The sequence below is a fragment of the Lemur catta genome, chromosome 13 (genome assembly GCF_020740605.2).
Source record: "Lemur catta isolate mLemCat1 chromosome 13, mLemCat1.pri, whole genome shotgun sequence".
Lineage (NCBI taxonomy): Eukaryota > Metazoa > Chordata > Mammalia > Primates > Lemuridae > Lemur > Lemur catta.
In genome coordinates this window covers 801,396-813,326 of record NC_059140.1, presented here as the reverse complement: position 1 = coordinate 813,326, position 11,931 = coordinate 801,396, and the positions used below count along the sequence as shown (strand labels likewise).

Below are 11,931 nucleotides of genomic sequence, written 5' to 3'. Positions count from 1 at the left end.
GTCCGAATAATTTTGTTTAATCATTATTGAACAAAATCCTGAGACATGTGTATTTTATATTTGCAAGAGTCATATCTTTCCGATTTTGAAAAATATTTTAGCAAATGTCACCTCAGTGAGGCCTTACTTAGCTGCCTAGTCAAAAAAAAAATAGAACTCCTCCACCGTTTTACGGCCTTGCTTTTGCTTTTTCCTCACCGTCTGTGTATTTCTTTGTGCCGGTCGGGCGTCCCTCACGAGCAGGTCAGCTTAGCAGGGCAGGGGCTCTGTCCCCGCCGTGCGTTCGCGGCGGACACTCGGTCGCGAGGCCACGACGGAAGGCAGGCAGGGGCGGCGTCCGGCCTCTAGGGCCGCGTCAGGCCCTGCGGCGGGACAGGCCGCCCTCGGCCCGCAGGTCCCCGGCCGACGGCGCTGGCGCGGCCGGCGGAGCACGCGGGGTGGACCTGGAGGGAAGGGCCTGTAACGATGACGAGAATGAAGCAAAACATTTCTAAGAAAGTGTTCCTGGGGGGGAAACGACGATCATTGCCGCTCACTCCGCGGCAGGCGCTTCTCCATCTGCTTCCCAGCGACTCAACTGCTTTTCTCAGCTGCTTCTAGCGACTCAACCTGCCCGTCCGTCCCCGCCGCGGCCGGCGCCCGCGGTCCCTGGGCCGGGAGGGCGGCGCCGCGCCGCCGGGGCTCCGGCCGGAAGCGGCAGCGAGGCTCTGCCACGGCGGGTGGCCGGGCGCGCGCAGGCACCAGGGCCAGCGAGCACAGGCCGCTCCCGGGTGTCAGGATGGCCGAGTGGTCTAAGGCGCCAGACTCAAGGTCCGTTCCTTGCCTGCGGGTGTTCTGGTCTCCAGATGGAGGCGTGGGTTCGAATCCCACTTCTGACACGTGCCTTTTATTTCCCATCTTTTAAGAAACTCCAGAACTTTCCCAAAGGCCGCTGGTATTTTCTTCCGTTTTCCAGGAACACGACCACAACGAGATTCTGCCTGACGCCGCTGTTCTCCGCCCTGCGTTTGTCTACCTGCGACAGGTAACGGGTGCCTAACTGGGAGAGGCAGATGTTTAGAGCGGCCTCACGAACATCGCGGAGAAGAGCCGTCCAATAGCGTCCTCGCGTGGGGTATACGTCACAGACACTAACTTACTATAGCACGTCGCAAGACACCTCGTTGTGTCTTCCCTGGTGGTCTAGTGGTTAGGATTCGGCGCTCTCACCGCCGCGGCCCGGGTTCGATTCCCGGTCAGGGAAAAGGAGTTTTTCACTTTTCCTGTCCCTTCAAAACTTTTATACAAAAGTCAGAATGACTGCCTTTCACTTAGAAAGAAAGAATGTAGCCTTGGCTTGGGCGAGGCAAACGCATTACAGGTAAACAAAATGTTTGTACCCCCATAATATCCTGAATTTTAAAGAAATTTTTAAAAAGTTGAATTAAAGAAACAATGTAATTAATAAAAACAAAAATGAAAAGAAAAACAAAACAGTGAAAGCCGAGAGTAGTTACCAGAAGTGAACCTCACAATGGCTTATGAGCGCCAGCTGTGTGCCAGGCATTGACCTTTACCTACGATATTTTAATTAAGAAAGAAAAACGACGCAGACAGCGCGAAACGATCCAAAAAGATCGCCCTGGGGCTGCCGGAAGTGCCTGGTCTCAAAATTATGGCACAGAATTTCCAGTGTCCCGAGGTGTCGCAATGCCCTGGCGGGGAAGGAAGGGTCTTCTCCCCTTGCAGTGGCTGGGATACTTGTTATGGAAGGAAGTCAGGTACTTTTTCCTCACTCCAACATCTACGTTTTCAGTTTGAAAATAAATAGAAATAATTGAAATAGTGCCACTATGAACTCCAGTGTTTTCTGCACCTAGATTCAATGGATTCAACAACATTGGTTAATATTTGTTCACATTCTCTCTCTCTGTCTCTCTCTGGAAAGTGACAGATAGATACAGACAGGTATAGATTCTCCTGCCCCACCCATTTCAAAGGTGCAGATATGACATTAGTCCACGTCACACCTAAGAAAATTGCCATTATCATATGCCAGTACACATTCAAATTTCCCCCAATTGTCCCTAAAATGTCTTTTATAACTGCGTTTTGTTTTTATTCCAGAGATTTTCATTGCCCATTTTTTAAAGTTGGGAAGGCTGTGGAAAACAATTACGAATTTATTTTAATCATTAAAAACATTTAAATAACATTTAAGTTCTGTCTTCTAACATGTTTGCAATATTCTGAGGCTATAAGCCTAATTTTTTGTTGTTTTCCAAATTATTCATTTCTCCCTGGGCACCTTTTCTAGACCTGCAGGCCAGGGCTGTATTGTCGTATACTGTCCCTCCCTGTTATTAATAGTTACTGTAAGGTTTCTTTGGAGTGGCCGGCGCCGGAGAAAGAAAGACGAGCAGAGTAGAAAGGGATAGTAAAGAGGCTTTACTGGGGCGCTCCCGGGCAGGGGTAACGAGTCCCTGAGAGAGGGGGACCCGGGCGAGCCTCAGGGGACCCAGCCTCAGGGGACCCACGGAGTGGTACCGGAGAGGCCACCCCGCCCAGCAGTCTGAGTGGGTTTGTATAGGTTCTTAGGGCCGGGGGATGGGAGCTTCTTCGGCCAGGAGATGTCGGTGCGAGGAGTGAGGAATTTCTGTGTTTCAGCTTTAGGGTGGGTATTCAGGGATAGGAGGGACTTCTTCTTTTCTCATTAGGGAAGGGAGGGGTACCTGCCACCAGCCGTACAGTTATAACCCAGCTTCCCAGAATGAGGGAAGGCGGGAGGTCAAAGCGTTTTGTCTCTGTTGTGCTGTGTCCAAGCAACCAGTGGCAAGCTGGCGTCGCGTGCAGGACAGCAGCGAGCTTAGTGGTCCCGTGGAGCTGAGTCCTATCCTGCCGCTGCCTTTCTAGCTGCAGGCAAGCTGTTCATCTTTTCTGAGCCTCAGTTTTCTCATCCCTAAAACTGGCCAAAGGATGAAGAAGAAAGAATAAAACTTTATCTAACTTCTAAGTTTCAGTTTAAAATTTTTCCTGATCTTGAAACTGAATTGAAAAGTATCTACACATATGTAAGAATAAAAAGAGAAAAAAAGAAAAGCTGCAAGGAAACACATCAACATACTGTGTGATTTCCAATAGTGGTAGGACTATACAAAATTTTAATTTTCTTTCCTGTAATTTCATGCATATGCTGAATTTTCTACAAGTATATAAAACTTAGTAAAAAATAATGCACTTTATTTGAAAAACTACTCACAGATTACACAGAAATTAACTCAAAATGAATCACAGATTTAAATGTAACACATAAAACTACGAAACTTTCAAAAGAAAACATAGGATAGATCTTCAGGAACTTGGGCTTAGTGAAGAGTTTTTAGACACATCACCAAAAGCATGATCCATAAAAGAAAACATTGTTAAATTGGATCTCACCAAAATTAAAAATTTGTCCTGTGAAAGACATTGTTAAGAGGATGAAAAGACAAACTATAGACAGAAATGATTCACAAACCACATTTTTTTGGTAAGCAAACCGAAAATATTAATATTTTATTAGAACCTGGTTCTTTCTCCATTGATTCCTATCACATGGGTTTACACAGGCAGCAATAAAAGGAAACTGTAAACATACCTTCTTAAAGGTTCACCATAGGCTGTTTTCTCTCAGTGAATGGAAAGGGCAGACCACGTACCTGACAAAAGACTCATATCTAGGATACACTGAGAAATTTCAAAGCTTAACATTAAAAATCAAACAATCCCACTGGAAAATGAACCAAAGACATCTCATCAAAGAAACACATGAAAAGACATTCGACATTGTTGAAATGCAAATTGGACATGCTTGAAGTTCTGACTGGGGGGGATGGGGGGAGGGGATGGGTGTATGCCTACGTGATGAGTGGATGCGCACTGTCTGGGGAATGGAGACACTTGAAGCTCAGACTCGGGGGGATGAGGGGGCATGGGCAATATATATAACCTGAACTTTTGTACCTCCATAATGAGCTGAAATTAAAAAAAAACTACAATGAGATATCAGTATATACTTATAAGGATGGCTAAAATAAGAAAATACTGATAACATCAAATGCTGGTGAGGATACTGAGAAACTGGATCACTTGTACATTTCTGGTGGGAATGTAAAATGGCATAGCCATTCTAGAAAGAGAATGATAATTTTTTACAAATCTAAACACTTGCTTACCATATGATCCAATAATTATACTCCTAGGCATTTATCTCAGAGAAATGAAAACTGATGTTCACATAAAAACCAATACACAAATGTTCACAGCACTGTTATTTAATATTTGTAACAGCCAAAACCTGGAAACATCCCAAAGGCCCTCGATGGGCGAATGGCTAAATAAACTGTTGCACCACCATACCATAGAATGCTACTCAGCAGTAAAAACAGCTTGAATAAACCTCAGGGTGTATTCATACTGAGTGAAAAGTCAATCTCAAAAGGTCATATACTGTATGATTCCACTTATATAACATTCTATAAATGACAAAATTATGATGATGAAAAACATATTAGTGGTTGCCAGGGCTTGGGAACATTGAGGGTAGGGAGTGTAAAGGGGGAGTATAAAGGAACAGGTAGCACGAGTAGATCTCTGTGTTGGTGGACTAGTTCTGTATCCTGAATCCACATATGTGAGAAAATGACATAGAACGGCACACAAACATTGCACCAGTGTCACATTTTGGGTTTTGTTATCATACTATAATTATTTAAAATGTTACTATTGCCAGAAATTGGGTGAAGGGTATACTGGGACCTATATGTACGCTCTTTGCAACTTCCAGTGAATCTGTAATTTTTTTTTTTTTTAAGAGACTGGGTCTTGCTCTGTCGCCCAGACTGGAGTTCATTGGCATGATCATAGCTAACGGCAGCCTTTAACTCCTGGACTTAAGGGATCTTCCCACCTCAGCCTCTGGAATAGCTAGGACTATAGACACCTGTCACTACGCCTGGCTAATTTTTAAAAACTTTTTGTATCAACAGGGATCTCACTATGTTGCCCAGGCTGGTCTCAAACTCCTGACCTCAAGTGATCCTCCTGCCTTGGCCTCCCAAATTTCTGGGATTACAGGTGTGAGCCACCATGCCTGACCTATGATTATTTTTTCAAAGAAATTACCTGCTCCCTACATGATGGGCGACATTAACCCCAGTAGGTTTACTCCAGGAAGAAGCATGCCTCTGGTATCCCAAGAGTCTTCCTATTTTACTCCCAACACACATAATCATCTGTCACTTGTCACACTTATTTGGACATATGTCCTAGTCCCAAAGCTTGTACTCAAGTTCACCAAGGGCAGGATTTGGGCCTTATTCACCAGATTTCAGAACCGCTGTCAGGGCAGTTGTTTAATTCATGTGAACATCATATGTGCAGTGAGGTGGAGTAGAGGTGGGCCAGGCTGGGGGTGACAATGGCCTCTCTGGGGCTGGGCTGCACACTGGAAGGGGACAGAAAACATCCTCTGTAGGGACATAGTTGGGGTCTGGGTGAGTCAGCACTAGGAGAGGCAATTTGCCATGTGGCCTGAATATCCCTACGCATTTCTTCTCGTTATGTCCTGAAGGCAAGGCCCTGGCTGCTCTTTGCTTGGGCCATTTCTCAGGGTTGTGCTTTAACGAGCAACCTTGAGGGATACAGAAATGTCTTTCCCCTGGAACAAAAGCAGGCTTGCCTACTGCCTGCTGTACAATTGGTGAGTTCTCTAAGCTCAGTGTTCTTCAGCTGCGGGGCAAGCCCGGCGCAGGTCCACTGTTCACCTGGGCCCCCTCTGCGTTGTCCTCTTGGGACTTGGGGGTATCGGGTGCTCATGATCCTTGCTGTGCCATGAGTAATAAGTCCTTTGTCTCTGATTCACAAGTCTCGTGTTCTTTGTCAGTATCCATGAAACTGTGGCAGGCGCAGTTTTAGCTTGCAAGTAGGACAAAATCCCAGACCCTGCCAGAGCAGGGGTCCTGGGCAGCTGTCGCTCTGTCCCAGCCTCAGGCTCTAAAGAGAATGGCGCTATCTCAGCTGGTTCTGAAGGCCTTCCTCAAGGCACTTTGTTGACTTTGGTGATGAACTGTCCCCTCACTTCATAGCCACCTGGCCTCTTCCTATGGCTCTCTGGGTGATTAACTCACACCCTCGCGTGGTCCCTTAGGGCCAGAGTTCAGGCTGATCACTGTCAGATGATGGGCCTCTCTAGACCTCTCCACCTGCCCAGTCACCTCATTATCTGTCTGCTTGAAAGGTCTCATCAGTACGGACTCCGACGGTCTGACTCCTCACCCCGTCAGGCCGCCAGGTCAGGAAGATCCAGGGGTCTGGGCAACGGGATGCGGGCAGACCACACACCCTTGAACTGTGCATCCTGAGAACTTTCATATATTCAGTCAACATAGCTATTGCTGAGTGTCTCCAAAATTAATCACTATTTCTTTCAGAACACAAAAAAGAGTAAGACAGAGAACACCTAAGCTGAGATGACACAAAAGAATTTGAAGTAAGGCTTAGATTTTGACCACTTTGGATCAGCGTTTGTGACCTCAGGCAAGTTATTTGATCTCTTTGAGAATCAGTTGTCCCCAACACAGTGATTTTACAGTGTGTACACAGGGAGCTGCTGTGAGCACGTGGAGAAGCGTTGAGCATGTTGCTGCCACACAGACTCCTCCGTGGGCTCAGAGTCGGTCTGCACTCAATGTTGGTGATAGGTTCTCGGAAGCTGTGACTTTGAGTGACACCACATGTAACAAAACCAATTTTACCATAGGCTCATTGATATAAATAAGAGTTAAATTTCTACAGCATATTGCTATTCACAAAAACATCACCAAACTTCTAAATGAACACCCAACATACTTCTAATAGTAAACATTAAAATAAATGTGAACTATACATTTAAGAAAAATTATTGGCTCACGCCTGTAATCCTAGCACTCTGAGAGGCCGAGGCGGGAGGATTGTTCGAGGTCAGGAGTTCGAGACCAGCCTGAGCAAGAGCAAGACCCCATCTCTACTAAAAATAGAAATAAATTATCTGGCCAACTAAAAGTATATATGGAAAAAATTAGCTGGACATGGTGGCGCATGCCTGTAGTCCCAGCTACTCGGGAGGCTGAGGCAGGAGGATCGCTTGAGCCCAGGAGTTTGAGGTTGCTGTGAGCTAGGCTGATGCCACGGCACTCACTCTAGCCCGGGCAACAGAGTGAGACTCTGTCTCAAAAAAAAAAAAAAATTATTTAAAAAACCTAAGTAAGATAATTATTCACCTGTTTATTCGGGGTCTTGAGTAGCTGGAGCCTGTCCTGACAGCTCAGGGTGCAGGCGGGGACCATCCCTGGACTGGCCGCAATTTCGGCGCAGGGCACACTCACACGCACACCACACCCAGACTGGGGCACTGTGGACGTGCCAGTTCCCTTAGAGTGTCTTTGGGATGAGAGAGGAACCTGGAGTATCCAGAAAAACCCATGCACACAGTGACACCTACTGGGAATCTATTTTTTTTCCTCACCAACATTATAACAAAAGGATGTTGAACAAAACGTTATTCAAGTAAGTCAGTCCCCAACTTCTCTAATATTCCTAGTCATGGGAGGTGGGGGAGTGGAGATGGGGAAGGGAGCCAGGGCTGGGCCAGGTGCAAGGAGTAACAGGAGAGTGAAAGACTCCAGACAAGGACCTTGGAAGGCAAGGGCCTCCCAAGTCCTCAGCACTCAGCTCTGAAAGTTTGCAGATGCCAGCCAGAATATAGATAAGACATTTAGTGATAGGCTTAAATTCAAGGAATGCTTTATTATTTTAATCACTCTATCTGCATATTCTTGTTATCGAGATATTGCTAATGAATCCAAGGTGGACAAATATTCCAGGGACTCCATGCCTTGGCCCCAGGTGGCACCTCTTGGTCTGGCATCACTGGGCAAAGGTGGAGGTAAAGGGAAATAGTGTGTTTCCAATATTGCTGGTGGACCAAGGTGACTGGAATCACCCCAGTTCCTAGGTGTCATGAAATTGCTCATAGCTCACTTTTGGAGTGAGACGCTTTTGGGTCTCCGGAATCCTTTGTCAAAGCCAAGCCCACAGCCTCTTGGATGCTCCTCATGGCCCTGAGCCCTGATTTGATGGCCGTGTCAATCCAACCGTGGGGCAGGGCCATGTGCTCGCCAGCAAAGTGGACCCGCCCTTCTGGCCTGCAGAGCTCCTGGGCGTAGTACACATATCGGTAGGGCGTGAAGAAAGCAAAGCCACCCATGGAACAGGGGTCCTGGCTCCAGTGCTCGATGGTGGAGTAGAGGCTCAGGGCAGAGTTCCTCTTTGGAGTGGTCATGAACCGCGGCCAAGTCCTCCAGGATGACATTCACCACCTGGCCGTGGTCCCTGACAGCAAAGAACACGGCATCGTCATCCACAGTGTAGGAGGCCAGGATGACCCCCGTGCCACTGGGAAAGATGTGGTGGGGGTAGAAGATAAAGCGGGAAGGCCGGAATGTGCTGGACTTGCCACTGAAGATGCCGTCGTGCTCCCAGAAACGCTGCGTCCAGGCCAGGATCACTTTGGTGGCACTGTTGTAGTGGACGAATGCAGTGCATCCTTCTTGCCTGGTGAGAGGGGCGGCTGGAAACGCAGGAGCCGGGCAGCCTTGGCTGTGCTGGTCAACACCACACAATCAGCAGTCAGACGCCCCCGGGCTGCAGAGGGTCGGGCGCTCGGTAGGTGATGGGGACTTGATCTCCAGATGTCTCCACCTCCTCTGCTGGCAAGTGGAGCTGGACCGTCCCTGGCAATAGGGAACCGTGCCAGGCCTGGGGGAGCTGGTCAAAGCCCCCTACGATTTCCTCAAACCTGAGAGCAAACGGGGAAAGGAGAGAGCATGAAGCAGGTTGACGGGCAAGCCTTACAGAGGTGAGTCCTCCAACGGGCTTGCTCTGGCGGCGTGTGCCAGGGCGACAAGCACTCGGCAAAAGGAAGGCACACCAGGCAGGGCGGCTGAAACTCCAGGAGATAGGGAAGGGGGCTGATTTGGGCTGACAATCAAAAAAATGCACCCCCTCAGGTCAGGTACGGACCCTTCGCTCAGCTCCTTCCTTCCTGCTTGTCTCCGTGGCCACCTCCACGTGGGATGCCTGGCGCTGGGCTGGTGAAGGCCCAAGGCATCCTCAGGGGCATATTGAGCCCCTTCCATAATGCCCTGGGAGAGAGCCGGGCACAGGGAGGCCTTCAAAGAATGCAGTCTTAGCACCATTAAGATCTTCCACCCTGTTTTAAGTCCCTCTTGCCTTCCATTCTTCCCCTACGTTAGCTCTTGGCTTGGATTTAAACTGAATAGCCCCCAACGCAAAGGCTAAGGAGAAGTGGGAGGGTGCAACGAGGAGAAGAGGCCCGGGCGGCCTGATAACTAAATCTCTTAGAGCTTACAGGCCCACATGCCCTCTTGTAAATGTCTGTGGCCTGTCCTGTCTGAGTCGGGTCACAGAACCTCAAGGGAGAGTAAATCCCAGTTTATTTTACCTTGGCAGCCACAGACTGCATGGTCAGTGACAAGGGCTTCAGTGGTTGGGGGCTGGGGTTAGCACCCTGACATCTTCCTGGACTGATTAGACAGAAAGCGCCCCATGCATGGACCCCTGCAGCGGAGCTGAGGCCACAGTGTATGTTACCGAGAAGGAGCGAGGCCCAGAGCAAAGCAGATCTGCAGCTTCCGGATGACCCCTCAGCCAGAGGTTCCCAGAGTGGGGTTCCCAGGCAGGCAGCAGCAGCATCACCAGGAACATGTCGGAAATGCCCGTTTCTGACATGCCCGAGCCCAGATCTGCTGCCTCTGGGGGCGAGATCCAGCCGTATATGTTTAACATGTCTTCCTCCTTCCCCAGCGATTCCGAAGCTCACTGGAGTTTGAAATCCCCACCTCGTCCCTCCCTCACTCCCATCGCTTTTGGGATCTTCATTTGCTTTATCTAGTCCATCCTTCTACCACTGTCCTCACTGGCAACTGGCCGACCCACGCCCATCGTCCCCACTGCATTTCCCACCCGGGGCCCCTGGGAGAAGGAGATGATGCCATGCAGGGTTTCAGGGAAGGCCTCGCAGTAGCCGGCGTCCGTGTTCAGTCGGTCCCCAGTCATCTGCACCGCCCCGAGGCTCAGGTTCCCCACCTTGATCAGGTACTCCTGGGACCGTGTGCCGGGACAAAAGGCAGGCAGGTTAGAATGTCCAGCGAGCCCTCGTTTACCTCCCACTTATAAGTGAGAACACGTGGTATTTGTTCTTCCATTCCTGAGTGATCATAAAGAAGTGTAATGCACATTGAAAACCAGGAAGGTGGGAGAGGGGAGAGGGGCAGCGGGGAGAAATAAAAATCTACCAGTCAGGTACAGTGTGCACTATTCAGGTGACAAGTACACTGAAAGCCCTGACTGCAGCATTATACAATTCATCCATGTAACAAAAACACTTGTACCCCTCAATCTATTGAAATAATAAAAAAAAGAATGTCCATGGAGCCAACATGAGAGCCCTTGCTTCCCAGCTGGGGACAGCGAGGAACAGAATGGGACAGTGTGGAATGGCAGATGACCACTAAGCTGGGCCCCTACGGGCTTCAAGGGGCTGCTTTGCACACAGGACTCTGAAGACAGTGCTCAAAATGCTCTCCCCAGTCCTAATAATGGGGAAAACAGCTATACTCCCCACCTATAGGCACTCTTCTGAGCCCTCCTCTTGTATAACAGAACCCTTGTTTTACAGATGGAGAAACTGAGGCCCAGTCTTCATGTTCACCTGCAAGTGTGGGGCCCAGCCTGGCTTCTCTGATCTGCCTTGTGATGCCAAGCCAGGAGGAATCTGGCCACCAGGTGTTTCTTCTCAGCCTGCCACGACCCCCACCATTACTTTACTGTCCTGGCCACTCCACCAGCAAGTGACGGTGAGGTTCTGCTTCTGAGGCACCCACTGGCAATGGCTGCAGCCTGAGCTTTGCTCCTGCTCCCTTCTCCTAGGCAAGACCAGGACAGACGCAACAGAGATGGCTGGGAGAGCTTCCTTGTGGTTCACCCGGAGCTAAGTAGTGTCCAGGACCAATGGGTCCCCTTGTCACCAATACCAGGCAGCCCTGGAGGCTGGGCACCTGGGAAGCAGACCCGGAAAGGGCCACCAGGATGGCTGGGCACTGCAGGCCCAGCACCAGGCTGGGCAAAAGGCCTTCATCAAACATACTTGCTCCTTTTTTTTTTTTAAGTAGAGATGGGGTCTTGCTATGTTGCCCAGGCTGGCCTCAAACTCTTGGCTTCAAGCAAACCTCCCACCTTGGCCTCCTAAAATGCTAGGATTACAGGTGTGAGCCACTGCGCCTGTCCCAAACATTCTTTTTTTTTTTTTTTTTTTTGAGACAGAATGTCACTTTGTTGCCCTGGCTAGAGTGAGTGCCATGGCATCAGCCTAGCTCACAGCAACCTTAAACTCCTGGGCTGAAGCGATCCTACTGCCTCAGCCTCCCAAATAGCTGAGACTACAGGCATGCGCCACCATGCCCAGCTAATTTTTTCTACATATATTTTAGTTGGCCAGATAATTTCTTTCTATTTTTAGTAGAGACAGGGTCTTGCTCAGGCTGGTCTTGAACTCCTGACCTCGAGCAATCCACCCACCTCGGCCTCCCAGAGTGCTGGGATTACAGGCATGAGCCACCGTGTCTGTCCCAAACATTCTTATTTAAACCAGAGACGAGACCGATGAGACCGCAGGGCCCACCGTCCAAGGAACAGGAACATCAGAAAGTGTGGGAGACATGCTGGCCTATAAGACCTCTAATGTGAACAGTCAGGACTCAGAGAGGTCCAGTGGCTCCTGAGTGGAGTGTACTGTGGGAAGGGTGGGGGTGGGGAAGGGATGGGCACTGGGCATCTTCTCTGGCTCATTTTGTT

General features: G+C 49.1%; 1 long non-coding RNA gene and 2 other non-coding genes across 3 annotated transcripts; all 3 read left to right on the top strand.

The window, feature by feature from the left end:
• Window positions 1-767: 767 nt before the first annotated feature.
• LOC123649121 lies at window positions 768-10,830 on the top strand. Its single transcript, XR_006738874.1, has 3 exons — window positions 768-810; window positions 956-1,024; window positions 10,757-10,830. It is a non-coding gene; the product is annotated as an uncharacterized LOC123649121 (long non-coding RNA).
• Window positions 773-878, top strand: TRNAL-CAA. The gene is made up of 2 exons: window positions 773-810; window positions 833-878. It is a non-coding gene; the product is annotated as a tRNA-Leu (tRNA).
• TRNAE-CUC lies at window positions 1,172-1,243 on the top strand. The gene has a single exon. It is a non-coding gene; the product is annotated as a tRNA-Glu (tRNA).
• Window positions 10,831-11,931: the final 1,101 nt, after the last annotated feature.